Source organism: Symphalangus syndactylus, chromosome X, assembly GCF_028878055.3.
Source record: "Symphalangus syndactylus isolate Jambi chromosome X, NHGRI_mSymSyn1-v2.1_pri, whole genome shotgun sequence".
NCBI classification, from domain to species: Eukaryota; Metazoa; Chordata; class Mammalia; order Primates; family Hylobatidae; genus Symphalangus; species Symphalangus syndactylus.
In genome coordinates this window covers 14,993,991-15,010,835 of record NC_072447.2, presented here as the reverse complement: position 1 = coordinate 15,010,835, position 16,845 = coordinate 14,993,991, and positions in this window count along the sequence as shown.

Below are 16,845 nucleotides of genomic sequence, written 5' to 3'. Positions count from 1 at the left end.
TTTTTTTAAATATAGGAAACGCTGACATCAAAGGGAAGCCGTAAACTGTATTGGAGGCTGCGTGTCGGACCCCGTGCCTTAATTCTCAAGGCAGCAAGGTCTCTTGTTTTTATTAGTTGTGCAAAAGATATTTTATTGAATGTCACATTGTAATTTGATTTTAAAAGGAATAGAAAAAAGATGACATTTTTGAGTCCATAACACTGCAAAAAAAAAAAAAAAAGGAGAAAAACTCTATTCACTGTAAATGCTCACTGCCACACAGAAAAATGCCATTACTCCAGAGAAATCTCTGCACCAGAAAACAGAAAACGTGAGCATTTTCAACGTACACATATACCATGCCTCACTCATGTTCTGTGGCAGTGGCCATCCTTAAAACAAGAATTTAAAAAAAAAAAAAAAAGAATGGCGTATTCTGTATTCCCAAGGGGAGAATTCGCTAGAACTGCAAAGAAAAATGTACCTGCACCCATGACTGTAGGGTTTGCTTTTTGTAGATATCATTTATTCATATGTATCTGCCTCAACCTTCCAAAGTGCTGGGACTGCAGGCGTGAACCACTGCACCCAGCCTGGATCTAAATTCTATTCTATCTGTCCTGCCTACTTTTGCACCTGCCCGATAGGAATTCCCTGCCTTGCATTCTGAAACGTCTCAGAAAAGAGGGTCACTCCAGCGCCGTGGGGGAACCGTCTTCTTGGCCGTGAAGTCTCTGGAAGGCTAATGCCGACGCACAGCATCTGGACAAGACGGGGTGTGCCTTTGGGGCTAACTGTGGCCTTCTCCCCACAGATGTGGGAGTCCGTCTCTCAAAACGAATGGACCTTTTTGTCCTTCTCATCTTTCTTCTGTGTCGTTAGAGAGTTGACTTCCCTGAGTGTGGAATGGAATTAAGCATGTGTTGCCTGTTTAGCTGGGTTCATGGAGGGGCTCTGATTGTCCATAGACCCCAAAAAGAGCTACCTTGTCTGCCCATGTGTTGACCACCCCCAGGAAACCAAGAGCAGAGGGGACCACCAAGCCACAACCAACCAGCCCTCCAAGGGGATCCTCAATTACCCATCACCACCTGCCCCAAGGGGCTCCTTTACCTTAGTAGACAATTCCAAGAATGCTGCTGTGATGGTCATTTTCCTCTTTCACATGCTTCTGCTATATGCACATATACATATTTGGTAACAGGATTTTAAAAAATATATTTTCATATGAATTTATTTATTATATACATGTATTTAATATTTATATTAAGGAATATTTAAATTTATTTCTTAATATAAATATTAAATATTGGTGTAATATATACATGAATAAATTTATTTAAATTAATTCATTAAGATAAATATTAAATCATAAATATTTGTGTAATATTTATATTAATGAATAAACATTTGTTTAATATTTATATTTAATAAATTTATTCATTTAATATTTTTATTAAATATACTAAAAATTAATATATCACATTAATAAATACATTTATTTATATTTACTTATATTTACAAAATATTTGTATAATATATAAACCAATAAATTTATTTAAATTTATTCATTAAGATAAATATTAAATATTAAATAATAAATATTTGTGTAATATTTATATCAATGAATACATTTATTTAAATTAATTCATTAATATAAATATTAAATACTAAATATTAAATATTTATGTAATATTTATATTAAATATTAAATATTTACGTAATATTTATATTAAATATTAAATATTTATGCAATATTTATATTAAATATTAAATATTTGTATAATATTTATATTAAATATTAAATGTTTGTGTGATATTTATATTAAATATTAAATATTAGTGTATATAGATATAAATTTAATATAAATATAAAAATTTTATATTTTTAATATAAATAGAAAAATATAAAATATATAAAATATAATATATATATTTTATATTTTTTTGAGACTGAGTCTCGCTCTGTCACCCAGGCTGGAGTGCACTGGTGTGATCTTGGCTCACTGCAACTTCTGCCTCATGGGTTCAAGTGATTCTCCTGCCTCAGTCTCTTGAGTAGCTGGGATTACAGGCACCCACGACCACACCCACTTAATTTTTATATTTTTAGTAGAGACATGGTTTCACCATTTTGGTCGAGCTGTGGTCTCGATCTCCTGACCTCAGGTGATCCGCCCGCCTCGGCCTCCCAAAGTGCTGGGATTTCGGGCATGAACCACTGCACCTGGCCTGGTTTTCTTACTTCTTATGCCTCCTGGAGAACAAGACTAGAATATGTCAGGTTTTTAAAGACTCACCTATTTGCAGTTCCCCCCAGCACTCCTGTTCCTTCGTATTTGTAATAACTTTTCACTGTGCAAACGAAAATCAAGGAAGACGTCCTTAAATCGATTCTGGCCCCTGAGAACTGCCCAGGATCCCTGCCCTGACCATGGAATCCCTGTCAGTAACAGTGATTCCTGTCTATCAATCAGAAAATGAAACTGTAGGTTCAGCCTGCCATCACTACCTTTAGGAGGGAGGACATAGAACAGATACCAGGAAATAATGAGTTTCAGGTATTTCTCTCGTGACACGGGTTATACAAGGTCTCTTTGCTCCCCCTTTTTTTAATTTTTGTGATGGAGCCTTGTTCTGTTGCCCAGGCTGGATTGCAGTGGCGTGATCTCGGCTCACTGCAGCCTCTGCCTCCCGGGTTCCAGCGATTCTGCTGCCTCAGCCTCCTGGGTAGCTGTGATTCCAGGCACCCGTGTCTATTTTTAGCAGAGATGGGGTTTCACCAGTGTTGGCCAGGCTGGTCTCAAACTCCTGACATCGTGATCTGCCCACCTCGGCCTCCCAAAGTGCTGGGATTACAGGAGTGAGCCACTGCATCCGGCATTTTATTTTTATTTTATTTTATTTTATTTTATTTATTTTTTATTTTATTTTATTTTGTTTTGTTTATTTTATTTTATTTATTTATTCTATTTTTATTTCTTAAGACAGAGTCTCACTCTGTTGCCCAGGTTGGAGTGCAATGGCGCGATCTCGGCTCACTGCAACCTCTGCCTCCCGGGTTCCAGCGATTCTGCTGCCTCAGCCTCCTGGGTAGTTGGGATTACAGGCACCCGTCTCTATTTTTAGCAGAGATGGGGTTTCACCAGTGTTGGCCAGGCTGGTCTCAAACTCCTGACATCGTGATCTGCCTACCTCAGCCTCCCATAGTGCTGGGATTACAGGAGTGAGCCACTGCATCCAGCCTTTTATTTTATTTTAATTTATTTTATTTTATTTTTTATTTTATTGATTTTGTTTTGTTTTATTTTGTTTATTTTATTTTTATTTTATTTTATTTTATTTTTTTTATTTTTATTTCTTAAGATGGAGTCTCACTCTATTGCCCAGGCTGGAGTGCAATGGCCCCATCTCGGCTCACTGCAACCTCCGCCTCCTGGGTTCAAGTGATTCTCCTGCCTCAGCCTCCCAAGTAGCTGGGATTACAGGTGCCTGCCACCACGCCCAGCTAATTTTTTGTAATTTTAGTAGAGACGAGGTTTCACCGTGTGGGTCATGCTGGTCTCGAACTCCTGACCTCGTGATCCACCCGCCTCAGCCTCCCAAAGTGCTGGGATTACAGGCGTGAGCCACCGCGTCCGGCCGGGATACCTGTCTTTATATATTTCTTCAAACCCATAGAATGTGCAGCACAGATAGTGAACTTTTACGTAAACTCTGGACTTTAGCACATAATAATGTATCCATTCTAGTTCATTAATTGTAACAATGTAGCAGGTGGCATGGCCTGAACCCAGGAGTTCAAGACCAGCCTGGGCAACATGGCAAGACCCTGTCTCTAAACAAACACAAAAATTGACCATGGATGGTGGTTCATGCTTGTTAATTCCAGGACCTTTGGAGGCTGAGGCAGGAGGATCACTTGAGCTTAGGAGTTTGAAACCAGCCTGGGCAACGTAGCAAGACACTGTCTCTTACAAAAAAGTACAAAAATTAGCTACATGTGGTGGTGCATGCCTGAGGTCCCAGATACTCAGGAGGCTGAGGCAGGAGGATCACTGGAGACCAGGAGTTTGAGGCTGGAGTGAGCTGTACTCCAGCTTAGGCAACAGAGAAAGAGGAAAAAACAAAAAAAGTAAAAGAAAGAAACGAAAGTCTGGGAAGGTGGGCTGTGCTTGTCCTCTCGCGGGCTGGCTATGCGCTGTGAGGTTTGTCTTCTCTGAGCCTCTTGTTATATTCCAGGAGGATGTTATTCCAGGAGGATGCTCAGCCACGCTCCACACCTCCAAGCACGACACTCATCACAAAGGGTCCCGAGAAGACCAGCTTCTCCCTCAATTCACCTTTTGTTCTGTGCAGGAATCTGGAGATGGTGAAAGATCAAGCTCTCTTGGATTTACACAGAACAAGGAGAATTCACTTTGATTTGTTTGTGGATAGTTGCCCGACCCCACAGGGCAACATGTGGGTGTATTTCAAAGCTCATCCCATTTTCACAAATAAAGAAACCAACAGTGGGCCGGGCGTGGTGGCTCAAGCCTGTAATCCCAGCACTTTGGGAGGCCGAGGTGGGTGGATCATGAGGTCAGGAGTTCGAGAGCAGCCTGGCCAAGATGGTGAAATCCCGTCTCTACTAAAAATACAAAAATTAGCCAGGCATGGTGGTAGGAGCCTGTAATCCCAGCTACTCGGGACGTTGATGCAGGAGAATCGCTTGAACCGGGAGGCGGCGGTTCAGTGAGCTGAGATAAAGGCACCACACTCCAGCCTGGGTGACAGAGTGAGACAACCTAAATGTCAAACAACGATAGACAGGATTAAGAAAATGTGGCACATAGACACCATGGAATACTATGCAGCTATAAAAAATGATGAGTTCATGTCCTTTGTAGGGACATGGATGAAACAGGAAACCATCATTCTCAGTAAACTATCGCAAGGACAAAAAACCAAACACTTCATGTTCTCACTCATAGGTGGGAATTGAACAATGAGAACTCATGGACACAGGAAGGGGAACATCACACTCTGGGGACTGTTGTGGGATGGGGGGAGGTATACCTAATGCTAAATGACGAGTTAATGGGTGCAGCAAACCAACATGGCACATGGATACATATGTAACAAACCTGCACATTGTGGACATGTACCCTAAAACTTAAAGTATAATAATAATAAAATTTAAAAAAAAGAAAGAAAAAAGAAAAAAGAAACCAGGAGTGGCTGTCACTACGAAGCATTCCTCCAACACCAGTTAGACCAGAGGTGGGCAAATCTTTTATGTGACAAGCCAGATAGTCAATTATTTTCAGTTTTGTGGGCCACACAGTCTGCCATGCAAGGATTTAGCTCTGCCCTTGTGTCAGGAAAGCAGCCACAGGCAGTGTGCACAAGAATGTGTGTGACTGTGTTTCAATAAAACTTTATCAACAGTAACGTGCAGGGGGCCGGATTGGCTTCGTTTGCAACACCCCCAGTATGCTGGGTTATACTATAAACGGTGAATCACTCCAACGTTCTGCATCTGATCCTCAATGTATCTCTTTCCCCTCTGCACTGGCCCAGCCCTTGGCGTTGAATACAGTATCTTCTCATTGTTAAGATTCTGCCAGATATTTATTAATTTTTTTTTTTTTAAGAATCAGCCAATTGTGGTGGTTCATGCCTGTAATCCCAGCACTTTGGTAAACCAAAGCAGGAGGATTGCTTGAGCCCAGCAGTTTGAGGCCAGCCTGGGCAATATATAGCAAGACCCCGTCTGCACAGAAGAAAAAAAATCAAAAATTAGCCAGGCGTGGTAGTGTGTGGCTGTGGTCTCGGCTACTTTGGAGGCTGTGAGTGGAAGGATCGCTTGAGCCCACGAGGTTGAGGCTACAGTGAGCCGTGATTGCACCAGTGCACGTCAGCCTGGGTGACAGAGTAAGACCTTGTCTCATAAAATAAAATAAAATATAAAATAAAATAAAATAACATGATATGCCTATTTCCCAGTGAACAAATTCATCTTTCTTTCTTTCTCTTTCTTTCTTTCTTTCTCTTTCTTTCTCTTTCTTTCTTTTTCTTTTTTCTTTCTTTCTTTTTTTTTTCTTTCCTCTTTCTCTCTTTTTCTTTTTCTTTCCTTCTTTCTCTTTCTCTCTTTCTTTCTTTTTCTTTCTTTCCTTCTTTCTCTCTTTCTCTCTTTTTTCTTTCTTTCTTTCTCTCTTTCTTCTTTCTTTTCTTTCTTTCTCTCTCTCTTTTTCTTTCTTTCCTTCTTTCTCTCTCTCCTTTCTTCCTTCCTTTCTTTCTTTCTCTCTTTCTTTCTTTCTTTCTTTCTTTCGTTTCTTTACTTTTCTTTCTTTCTTTTTTTTTTTTTTTTGAAACAGAGTCTTTCTCTGTCACCAGGCTGGAGTGCAATGGCATGATCTCAGCTCACTGCAACCTCTGCCTCCAGGGTTTAAGCGATTCTCCTGCCTCAGTCTCCCGAATAGCTGGGACTACAGGTGTGCATCACCACACCCAGCTAATTTTTGTATTTTTATTAGAGATGAGGTTTCACCATGTTGGCCAGGATGGTCTCAATCTCTTGACTTCATGAACCACCTGCCTCGGCCTCCCAAAGTGCTGGGATTACAGGCATGAGCCACCGTGCCCAGTCCATTCCTTCCTTCCTTTTTTCTTTCTTTCTTTCTTTCTTTCTTTCTTTCTTTCTTTCTTTCTTTCTTTCTTTCTTTCTTCTTTCTTTCTTTCTTTCTTCTTTCTTTCTTTCTTTCTTTCTTTCTTTCCTTCTTTCTTTCTTCCTTCCTTCCTTTTTTCTTTCTTTCTTTCTTTTTTCTTTTTTTCATTCTTTCTTTCTTTCTTTCTTTCTTTCTTTCTTTCTTTCTTTCTTTCTTTCTCTGTCTCTCTTTCTTCTTTTTCTTTCTTATTTCTTACAGGCATGAGCCACCGTGCCAGGCCATGTCCTGGTTTTCTAACCATCACCCTGTCATTCATTTCCCAAGCCAGGCTCTGGGCACAGAGAAACACGTTGGCGAGGATTAACAAGGAAACGGTTTTATGATGACTCTTGGCGACTTCAGGGCTGGCTTGGGAAGAGGTGGGGGTGAGCTCTAAATTAAACCTACTTTATTAGTGTGCACCCAATAGACTCTTTATTTTGCAAAATATATTGATTGTATTAAATCATCACGAATCAATGGAGCCCCTGGTAGCGACGGAGAATACCTAACGTGCCAGCAGATCGGCCACCCGTCCCTCCACGCCTGCTCTGCCTCGAACTTTGCATTCATTTGCTTCAGGACAGCGAATCTTGCATTTATTTCAAGCCACACAGGAAGGGGACCCAGTCAGCAGAGTGGCCCTGGGATGCATGTTTGGAGTGGAGTCCAGTTTCCACTGGAAAAATCCTGGGTTTGACTCCCGGAGTCCTCCAGACACTGCCACTGCTGGTACTAGTGAGTGGCTTCTGAAGAACTAGGTGCCACAGCAGGAGGTGAGCAGTGGGCAAGCGAGCAAAGCTCCGTCTGTGTTCACAGCCACTCCCCATCTCTCCTATTAAGGCTTGAGCCCTACTTCCTCTCCGATCAGCAGCAGAGGCATTTGATGCTTATAGGAGCACAAACCCTACTGTGAACCGTGCATGTGAGGGATCTGGATTTCGCTGCATGCTCCTTATGCATGCCAGATTCCCTGTGGCGTGTGGCCTGTAAGCCCGTCGTGCCCCTGAATCTCCTTCTGTCTTTATTACCCTATGGTGTTTGCTGGGCAAACATGGATAGAGTATGCCAGGGGCCCCCGGATTCCCATGACAAAGTGTGACGGCCTCAGAGGTGGCCTTTGAGAGGGACGAGGGTTCTGCCTGAGTGGGGAGGGGTCTCTTAATGAGAAGTCTCTCTGGGAGGGTCCTTCCTGACTCTGGAGAGTAAATATGAGATTCCTGGGCTGACCGTGCGAGGAGCAGGTGAAGCATCTGCTCACGAATACATACGCAATGCCGAGATGCACTGATACACACTCAATGCCACAGTGCACACAGGGCCACAATGCACTGATATACATTAAATGCCACGATTCACTGATATGCACTGAATTCCACAATGGACTCGTATGCACTCAATGCCACAGTGCACTCGAACACAATACACACTAAGTGCCACAATGCACTGATACACACTCAATGCCACAATGCACTTATACGCACTCAATGCCACAATGCGCTGATATACATTAAATGCCATGATTCACTGATATGCACTGAATTCCACAGTGCACTCATATGCACTCAATGCCACAATGCACTGATATAGATAAAATGCCACGATTCACTGATATGACTGAATTCCACGATGCACTCATATACACTCAATGCCACAGTGCACTTGTACACCCTCAATACACACTAAGTGCCACAATGCACTAATACACACTCAATGCCACAATGCACTCATATGCACTCAATGCCACAATGTGCTGATACAGATAAAATACCACAATTCACTGATATGCACTGAATTCCACAATGCACTCGTATGCACTCAATGCCACAATTCACTGCTATAGATAAAATGCCACAATTCACTGATATGCACTGAATTCCACAATGCACTCATATGCACTCAATGCCACAATTCACTGATATAGATTAAATGCCACAATTCACTGATATGACTGAATTCCACGATGCACTGATACGCACTCAATGCCACAATGCACTGATACGCACTCAATCCCACAATGCACTCACATGCACTCAGTCCCACAATGTACTGATACACACTCAATCCCACAATGCACTGATACACACTCAATCCCACAATGCACTCACACGCACTCAATCCCACAATGCACTGATACACACTCAATCCCACTATACACTGATACACACTCGATCCCACAATGCACTCACATGCACTCAGTCCCACAATGCACTCACATGCACTCAATCCCACAATGCACTGATACACACTCAATCCCACAGTGCACTCACATGCACTCAATCCCACAATGCACTGATACACACTCAATCCCACAACACACTGATACACACTCAATCCCACAATGCACTGATACGCACTCAATCCCACAATGCACTCACATGCACTCAGTCCCACAATGCACTGATACACACTCAATCCCACAATGCACTGATACACACTCAATCCCACAATGCACTCACATGCACTCAATCCCACAATGCACTGATACACACTCAATCCCACAATGCACTGATACACAATCCCACAATGCACTCATGTGCACTCAGTACCATGATACACTTGTCCACACTCAATACACTCTAAATGCCTCAATGCACGGACATACCGTCAAAGCCACTGCACACTGATACACACCGAACGCCACAATCCCCTGATACTCATTGAATGCCACAAACAGGGCCGTGGGGGGTATGTCCACAAATCAAGACCTTCAGAAACTGAAGTTGTGTGATCAAGTGCCATGGAGAAAACCCCCAAGGGAGGTGCCTCTTGAGAAAGGCCAAGGAGGAGTCTGCAAGCAAAGGCTGGAATGGCGGTGGGTGGCCAGGGGAGGTCTGTGGGAACTGCATCATCCCAGCAGTCGGCTTGGACATCACCAGGACCTGGGGGTGAGGGTGAATTTGAGGTGCTCAGAGCAGCAGAAACTCCAGGAAGGGAGAGTGTGGATGAGGAAATGGGGGCAGGAGGAGAGAAGAAGGTCTCAAAGAATCAGGAATTTTCGGGGTCTTTTGGACAAGGTTGGTCTTGGGTCTTAGCCCTGGTGTCACGGACGGGCGTTGTAGGAATTACTGAGCAAGGGCCGGGGCTGAAGTCCAGCAACCAGATGTGCACAAAGATGTGAGTGGCTGGAGCAGGGGCTCTGTGTGGCACGTGGCAAGGGACTCAGGGGCCAAGGAGGGAGATGATATGACATTCAAACGGTGTTGAAAGCTGGTGTCAGAGACCTGTTTGAAGACCTTCCCTTCTAACTGGGGATTGGGAAAATGTTGGTTGAAGGACACAGAGCATCAGTTTCTGAGGAGGAAAAAGTTGAAGAGCTCTAACTACGGGGCATGGTGACTGGTAACATTGTATCCATTTATAATGCAACAAGATAACATGGTTGATAATAATATATGCATTGTTCACTTAAAAATGGCTGAGTTGATGTTACTCTTTCTCGCCACAAATCAATAGTAAGTCTGAGAGATAGGGCATTGGCTAATCAGCTTAATGCCACCAATTCTACAATGCATACAGCTGTCAAAACCTCATGGCACACAACCTAAATATGTACAACTTTCAGTTGTCAATTAAAACATTAATGAGGCTGGGTGTCATGGCTCACACCTGTAATCCCAGCGCCAGCACTTTGAGAGGCCAAGGCTGGAGGATCAGTTGAGGCCAAGAGTTGGAGACCAGCCTGGGCAACAAAGGGAGATCCTGTCTCCACAAAGGAATTTAAAAATTAACCAGGGGTGCTGGTGCATGCCTGTAATCCCAACTACTCGGGAGGCTGACGTGGGAGGATGATCTGAGCCCAGGAATTGGAGACCAGACTGACTGAAACCTTGTCTCTACAAAAATTAGCCAGGTATGGTGCTGTATGGCTGTAGCTCCAGCTACTCAGGAGGCTGAGACGGGAGGATCACTTGAGTCCAGGAATTCTAGATCAGCTTGAAAAACACAGTGAGACCTCATCTCTGCTAAACAAACAAACTAGTCAGGTGCGGTGGTGCACACCTGTAGATCCAGCTACTCAGGAAGCTGAGGTGGAAGGATTGCTTGAGCCTGGGAGGTTGAGGCTGCAGCGAGCTGAGATTGCATCACTGCACTACAGCCTGGGCAAAGGAGCAGGACCCTGTGTCTTAAAATGCAATGCAATAAAGCCTGTAATCCCAGCACTTTGGGAGGCCAAGGCGGACAGATCACGAGGTCAGGAGATCGAGACCATCCTGGCTAACACGGTGAAACCCCGTCTCTACTAAAAATACAAAAAATTAGCCGGGCGTGTTGGCGGGCGCCTGTAGTCCCAGCTACTCGGGAGGCTGAGGCAGGAGAATGGCATGAACCCGGGAGGCGGAGGTTGCAGTGAGCCGAGATCGCGCCACTGCACTCCAGCCTGGGCGACAGAGCGAGACTCCGTCTCAAAAAAAAAAGAAGCAATGCAATGAAATTTTATTTAAAAATAAATAGAAAAAGAAAATTAAAAGCCTCTCTTGAAGATCCCAAAAAGCAGAAGCTAACGCCCGGCTGTGAAAACAGTGTCCCACGACACTCGTTTTATCTCCACTAAAATAAGCTATGTGGGAAGAATCTTCAGGGCTTATTCCCCTCCCCAGGATACGTTGTAGATGCCCCAAAATGCTTCCCACCCGGGGCAGCTCCCCACGAGCCGCCACAGCCTCCAAGAAATAAGTTTCTTTTCCATCTGCACCTGTGGATTCTCATCTCCCAGGTCCCCGTATCTCTGGCCGGTGCTGGCCGTGCAGACACTTTCTGCAGCACTGCAAAGCAAAACCTCAGGCGGATGCAAAACCATCATTAGGATGGCAGAGCCGTCCTCATGCAGAGTGACCAGACCAGGGCAAGATCAAAGGCAGAGTCCCCAGTGGTGGCCTCGGGGGTCCTGGCCATGCCATCAGGAGGGCCCCCTCACTCTCTCTGGGGAGTCTGCTGTGATCAGAGGTTGAGCTCACAGAGGCCGGGCTGGTCTGTGACCATCCCAGCCCCAATTCTAGGAAATGCTTGCTTGCTGTTCACTGCAGTTAAATTTTTAATTTTTTTTTCCAGTTCCAACGCAGGCTGGTCCTTGCCTCTCTCTAATAGATCTAATTATCAGAAAAATGCACTTTGCAATCAGTCCCACACAACACAGGCCTTCTCTTGCAGTATGCCAGCCAGCTGTTTTGAAAGGTACAGCTCTAATCTCTTTGCCTCCACATGTTGCAGCACATGAAAGTAATTTTCTGCTCAACTGTCTATAAGTAATTAGGCTGCCATGTAAAAGCGGGTCTTTATGCATCCGTTTGGAATGAGGTACTGTCTGTGCATACGGAGTAATTATGAGCCACCCTCTTCCTCGGTAAGGTACATCTTATGCATTTTACATGAGTGCCGGTTATTAACATAACCTGACGATCAAAGCCCTCTGGATGGGCTGTCTTCCTTTTCATGTAACGGGCTGAAATTCCCCAGAAATATAATAATTTGAAAACGGGGCAATGGTGATTTGTTTCAGCTGTAATTTGTTAAGTTTTTTTTTTTTTCTGCCCTTTGTTATTTGCCTAGTATAGACCGGGGGCTGCTGGGGGCTCTGCTACACACAAACAAGTGCTCTGCCTGCCCGGCGAGGTGGGTTTTATATGCAGAAGGGGTCTCGGGGCTGCAGATGCACAGATCGAATGCCTTTATCTTATTAATTAGGAGGTCAGGAGAAGAGTTGCATTTGCCTAAGTGAGTCCTGTGCAGAGAAGGACTGTGGTTCCGAAAAACAGTTTGTAGACACCCCAACCAGACACAAACTATGTGCTTTTCAGACCATCCCAGTGGTGGGTGAAGAGGTTTGTGTGGAACCTTAGGATACCGTCTTTATGTCGTCTAATGCATCAGACAAACAGTGCTAGGAATTCCATGTCCATTGGCTGTTCTGTGCCAGCGAGATGCATGGACAGGTGGCATGCTGCTAGGGGACAAGAAATGATAAGATTAAGTTTAACGTCTGGGCGTGGTGGCTCACACCTGTAATCCCAGCACTTTGGGAGGCCGAAGTGGGTGGATCACTTGAGGTTAGAAGTTCGAGACCAGCCTGGCCAACATGGTGAAACCCCGTCTCTACTATAAATACAAAAATTAGCTGGGCATGGTGGCACGTGCATGTAGTCTCAGCTACTCAGGAGGCTGAGGCTGGAGAATCACTTGTCCATTTGGACGCCTGAGAAGGAATTTATTGAAAAAAAATATTTCGAATGCATATCTGAGATGTTATTCATAGTTCTTCTTCTTCTTCTTCTTATGACTATTTATGGAGGTGGGGTCTCACTATGTTGCCCAGGCTGGAGTGCAGTGGCACAATCTTGGCTCACTGCAACTTCCGCCTCCCAGATTCAAATGATTCTCCTGCCTCAGCCTCCCAAGTAACTGGGACTACAGATGCCTGCCACCATGCCCAGCTAATTTTTGTATTTTTAGTAGAGACTGGGTTTCACCATGTTGGCCAGGCTGGTCTCGAACTTCTAACCTCAAGTGATCCACCCATTTCGGCCTCCCAAAGTGCTGGGATTACAGATGTGAGCCACCACACTTGGCCGAGCATGGCTCTTAATTATTTCAGATGACATGTGTCACAGAGAAGGCATCAAAACTGATGAAGTCACCCTTATCTTCCATTTCTTTCCCAGAGATATGTAGCTTCCCACAATGTACCACCCCTGGAAGTCCATAATTTTTTTTTTCCTTTGCCTAGGTAATCCTCCACGAATTCATCATCCTCTGTTAAGGTGGTATATAAACCCCTGCTTATATGCCATCAGGTGTTCAGACCTCAGGTGGGGAGGGTCCCTGTAGGTGGTCAGATCTCAGGGGGGGAGGGTCCCTGTAGATGGTCAGATGTTCAGATCCAAAGTGTGGGAGGGTCTTTGCAGGTGGTCAGGTGTTCAGATCTAAGGTGGAGACGATCCCTGCAGGTGATCAGGTGGGGAGGTCCCCTGCAGGTGGTCAGGTGTTCAGATCTCAGGTGGGAAGGGTCCCTGCCATGGTCAGTTGTTCAGAACTTGGGTGCAGGACAGGTTACTCCAATGCCACCTGGCTACTTCTTAGCCCCAGCTCCTGGGTCACAGGTAGATTCTGGCACCTGTCCTGTGACCTCACAGTACAAAAAGGAAGAAGGAATTTGACAGTTTTGACTGGTCCTGACAGATCCCAGCCTCAGGCCAGGCTGACCTCCCTCAATCCACCTTTGTGACCAGGTTCAAGAGCAGAGAGGCAGCTCTTAGCTGACTTCCCACAATGGCAGAATCAATTGTGGATGCTGCAGAAATTTTCTGCCCTACAAAGATCAAGGATATCCACCTTTCTCTTCTCAACTTTCTCCCAGACCCAAAAATCCAGACTCCAAAAAATATCCTTCTCTACATGAGCACATTCGTTTGAAACAGAGACACCAAGCAGGGAGGCTGAACCCTTTTTATGGATCACAGGGAACCTTGAACCAGAGGAAGACAAAAGCATTTTTGTCTCTAAACAGCTTGGTGGTTTCTCAAAAGGCTAAACATGAAGCTACCCTAAAGCCGGTCATTCCACTCCTAGGTATGTACCAAAAAGAACTGAAAATGGATGTTCAAACAAAAACCTGGACACAAATGTTCATAGCAGCATGACTCACAATGATCCAAAGCTGGAAACAACCCAGGAGTCCATTGGCAGTTGAAAGGGTAAACGGAATATGGTCCATCCAGACAGTGGAATATTATACAGCCATGAAAAAGAACAAAGCTCTGACACGGGCTGAAGTGTGGAAGAAGCTTGAAGACATCATGCTCAGTGACAGAAATCAGACATCAAAGGACAAATATTGGAGGATTCCATTACACAAACATGTCCAGAAGAGGCAAATCCACAGAGACAGAAAGCGCATTGTGCAGAATCATGCTGTGTGGTGTCAAAAACAGAGAAAAGAAAGCACATTGGTGGTTCCCGGGGAAGGGGGAGGGGAATGGGAGTGACTGCTTAAAGGGTACAGGGTCTCCTTTTGGGTACTGAGAAAGTTGTGGTACTAGATAGAGGTGGGGATTGCACGACGTTCTCAATGCTCCTGAATTGAGCACTACAAAATTTCATGTTATGTGAATATCATCTTAATATTTTAAAGGGAGAGAGAGCTATACACTTACCACGCATTGGAGGCTAAATGTGCCACACAGAATCACTGAGCATGTTTAGGCAGGCAAGAATAAGAAACTATATATAATATATTTATATTATACTATATATATAGTATATAATATATAGTATACTAATGTATATATATTTATATTATACTATATAGTATATAATATATAGTATACTAATGTATATATATTTATATTATACCATATAGTATATAATATATGGTATACTAACGTAAATACAATATATTATATAGTATGTGTACATAATATATAATATATAATATAATATATAATATATAAAGCTATATAGTATATAATATATAAGATATATAATATCTTAAAATATTATTACAATATATCATATACAATTATATATTATATAGCTTTATATGTTATATATTATATTAGGTTAATATGATATATAAGATTGCATATTATTTTAAGATATATAATGTATAATATATGATATATATTATTATAACATATATTGTATATCATATTATATATTATATACTTAAATATATTATTATAATACAATATATAATTATATATTATGTAGCTTAATATATTATGTATTATATTATGTATTATATACATAATATATAATATAATATATGTTATGTTGTATACATCAATATATTATATAATAATTTATATATTATATACATTAATATAATATATATTTTTAATTGTATAATACATTTACATATATACATTAATATACTATACTGTGATATATTTACATGTTACCTATTGTATATACATTAATATACTATGTAGTAATATAATATATAATATATATTCAAGAACTATATATAAGAAACTGTATGTATAGAAATATATAAACTATATATACATATATATATGTATATATAGTTTCTTACATATAGTTCAGTGGCATTTGGTGATTTTTTTTCCCATTAAGCCAACTCCGTGTATATCTTTGCCTAAAAAGAAGCTGCTCAAATTTATAACAAGAGATATAAACAGATTAACCTACGACACTGGACCCACTTCCCCGACACACACACACACACACGACCCCAGGTTGGAACTTTTCCCAAAACTGATGTTCAGAGTGTCACAGGTTGAGCCAAGTCCCGTTGTTGATAATCAGGTGTGGGGCAGGGAGTCACCCCCAGGCTGCCCTGGCACTTCCCTTGCGTGGGTTACGAGCACTGCAACCACCTTCTAAACGAGACGCGGGCAGATCATGTATGCACCTGCTAAATCTCACGGCTCTGGCAGAGACCCACAATTCAGAACTAAAGCACTCCAGCCCGAATAGCAATGTCTCGGCCATAGCAAATAGGGTCATACGATAATATCAACAGTTCTGTGGGGGATCTTCCTGGCTTCCCCAAATCGACTCTTTCCCTAGACAAACTCCACTCTTTCCCAAAGTAGCTGACATTTAGCACAAGTTGGGCCAAAAGCTGTTCCCAAATCCTTCTTATTCCCCTTTGCAATGTATGTCAGCAGACACCATCAGCAAGGGGGAAGAAAATAGAAGTTGATTTTCCACACACACACACACACACACACACACACACACATACACACACACAGGATAATGAGATCCCAGCTTTTAAAGGCAATAATTATACCATTTCCAAACACCCCCATCACGACAGCCCCACGATGATCAAAATTCCTCTCCTACAATTTAAAAAGAAAATTTCTCTCTGTGGAGATGGCCAACACGGACATTACATCTTCAGCGACCCAGAATTCCGCTTGATGGCAAAGGTGATTAGTGTCGCTTGCTCCTTGATGGATGACTGTGGGGCTGTTTCACTTATTTTGACCTTGTAATAAATAATCAGGTCATGTTACAGCAATTTATTTGCTTGGCGGAATGGTTGTTACATGTTGGTTCAAGTTGTGATAATGTGGAGTGGCCACTTGGCCCCTAATTGCAGGCTTGGTAAACATCCAGGTTTTCGCTGCTATTGTTCTGCTAAAATGGTTAAGAAGTCTAAATCCTTAATAGCTGCAAAGACAGAAAAAGAGAGGAAGAAGGT